Below are 3410 nucleotides of genomic sequence, written 5' to 3' on the forward strand. Positions count from 1 at the left end.
CAACTTTAGAAAACTTATATTAAAAAAATCAAACGAAAACCTCCACTACCAAAATTGAGAACACAAAATAGAACTAATTGAAAGTTATACGTTATGCATGCTTACATGTTTTATTTTCCATAAATTTGCAGACTGCTCATTTATGGTGACCTAGAAGATAAAGATTGGATATCAACCCCATTTATCATGATCTCAAACTAAATATTATACTAAAGTCATATAAAGAGTACAAATGCACAAAACTTCTCGATACCCTACAAAAATACTTTCCATGCCCTAGCAGATGTAAGTAGTGTTCGAAAATGTTAAGAAAAAAATGTGATCAAGATAAAGAGAAAAATATGTGCAAATAAATCTTCAATCAGCTAGACTAAGCAAGTGACAAATGTGAACTACAAAATGACCATTGAAGATCAGAAATGTTGATTTAGAAAAACAAAATATTATAAGAGCAACCCTCTTGTGATTGCAAATCGATTTGAAGTCCTTAGTTTTGCCAAGGATCTATCAAGAGTGAAAGAAGATCTAAGATCAAGGGAGAACTATCCAACAAACAAGGATAACAAACAAGATCAATTCCATTTTGAATCAAAAACTTACCCTTCTAGCCACGTAGTAAAGAAAAAGATAGTGAACTCTCTGAGAAAGGCAGGAAAAAAACATATATGCCAAACACTAAACGTGAATACAAAAAGCAAGTGAATCAATAATCTTAAAATTGAAAAGCAGGCAAATGCAAAAATGTTAAGTGATCAACAATCTGCATTAGAAGACAAATCAAATTTTGTAAACGTAATAATGGTGAGCTCTACAAAAAAATGCCAAAATGCAAAAATCTCAACTTTGGAGTCTTCAAATAAAGATCAGATTAAGTGACAAAGTTTTTCTAGAATGAAATATACAGAGGTGTTCTTGGGAGAATCTGCACACTATCAAGAAGATATAAATGCTTGGAAACCTTCCAAAAAATCCAGTGAACAATTCATTCAACACCTCCAGCACGACCTAATTGTTCAACTCATAAATCAAGAAATGACAAGGGTGAATGGACCACAATGGCTAATAGAAGAATTGAGAGGGCTTATAGTCGCATTAGGTCCAAAACTCTAAACCCTAGCTATTTTAAACCATCTTCCATTTGAGATTCAAACAAAATCCCCTAAGGCTTCCTCTATAAGATCTAAGCGGATAAAACCCTTAATTCTTGTTTCCCCTCATATAATCCCAAATCTTTGCATAGATGTTTATACCCCTAATTAGATTTCTAAACCTAAACCTAAGCAATCAATCAATAATCTTCTTTATGACCAAGGGCAAAACCCCTTTCTAATCAAACCCCAAGAGGAATTGTTGCCTCTTGTAATTGCCTAATAGATTATTTTCTCCCTCAAAATGCAAAAACTCAAATTCAAAAATTACTCTTATTATCAGCGATATGTTCAGTAAAAATTGTAAGATGGAATGCAAAGATCAAGGTCCATTTGCCTACTAGTGTGGGCTTGAATCAAAGAATTTCAATCTTATTAGATGGTTGAAAGACTTTTGTGGTGATCAAATAAGTATATATCATGTTTCTAATAAGTGGCAAAATGAAAGTTTATAATATGTATATATCATTTTCTCTCAATTCCTTGTTGTTTTTATAAAAGTTTTTCTATAAAACTTATTCAATAGAAACCAAACTTTAATGTATCAACAACTAAAAACATCAGGCACCTATATGGATCTCCATTAATTCCCTCCCGTTTGAACCTTAATCATATTTAATCTCTCAAATGTATTGGATTAGCTATAGGAGACCTAATTGGAATTGAAGCAAATTTTTAAAAATCTAATAATATTAAGATGTTCATAAATATGGAGATAAAACTTTAGGAGTTCAACCCATTAAAAATCATAACTAATATATCAATTTATGAATTGAATTATACATGATTTGAGGGACACATCAAAGAAATTATCAAAGTCAAATCAAACTAAACTGTTAACCTTAAACATATTGAAATTAACTCAACATTAAGGGATATCTTTCTTGTTAATATCAATAAGAAATAAAAACTCAACAATAGAAAAATCATCTATAATAAGGTAAATGAGGAATGTAGTTCGAAGGAAAAAAAAAAAAAATCAGAGGAAAGGGAAATTATTGCAACAAAACCTAAAGATCTAAGTCAAAATAATGACCAACAAGAGAAAAAGGAACAAATATGAGAAAGAAAAGATATCCCAAGAGGGCTCTGAAGCTCATATGAAGAACAAATGCAACATAGAAGAAAATGTACAAAAAAATGCAATATTGTGAACAATGCATATAAGATACAATAAATTTATAATATCCAACAAGAGACCAACGAGGGTCTAAGGGATTGGAAACATTACAAAGGGCTAACACAAACAAGGGAGCACCAAACAGTGTTCGCATAAAGAACATGAAAGCAAAACAACAATAGAACCAAGAAAAGGAATAATAACAACTAAGAACTCCTCATAGGCGAGAAGTAGTCCATAATGGAAAGGTTGGACCATTAGAGCCATCAAGTACTTTGGAAGGTCACCTCTAAGGTCTACTAGAGGGACGCCAACAAGTGTGATCTTTACAGTGTCTCACAAATCTAGTGTGAACTGAGATAGTGCAAGGAGACCGCTTCAATCCTTGGGCAGGAACCATAGGACTGAAGAAAGAGCTGATGAACTGCACATGGGTCGATGTCGAGCAAAGCTGAAATTGTATAGTGTGCTCACGAAGCCGCATGGTCTCCTAAAGGTAGAGTGCAAGAGAGTGCTACTCAATATATCTAAAGAATGAGGGAAGAGACTGACACTCTCTGAACAAACTATAGAATCTCCCTTGGATCTCATAATAAATGGGACAATGAAAAATAAAATGAGACTCAATCTCGACCTCCCCGAGGTGACAAAGCCGACGAATATTGTCCTCCTTGTCGATCTGGTGATCAGTCTGAATATGTAGCCGATGAGATCCAACTCTAAAAGATCCCAAGGAGATGTGAAGAGCATGAGTCCAACAAGTGAGATGGAAAATTCTGCTCATTGAGGATATAAAAAGCATTTTGAACATGTACTACAAATTGACTGTTAATTCAAAATGATATTAGTGATCAACTCTTACTTTGGGACATTACCAACCAATAAATAAAAGTAATTCAATAACAATCAAAGATGAATCAATTAGAAGGGAGATTTGCAACAGAAATAACTAGTAAAGAGATAGAAGTCAACAAAAGCAATAATGCAAGAAAGTTAGGACTAAGGAATCTTTTGAAGAATTTCCTTTAATCTCGTAACAGGAAGGACAATCAGTGCCTAAACATCAAGAAATGGATAATGTTGGAAATGGCAAGTGTTTAGAAATCAATACAGGAGACCCTAAGCTTAAAATGTTGGAAAAG

Source organism: Cupressus sempervirens, chromosome 5, assembly GCF_028749045.1.
Source record: "Cupressus sempervirens isolate cs-2001-9-10 chromosome 5, ASM2874904v1, whole genome shotgun sequence".
Taxonomy (NCBI): domain Eukaryota; kingdom Viridiplantae; phylum Streptophyta; class Pinopsida; order Cupressales; family Cupressaceae; genus Cupressus; species Cupressus sempervirens.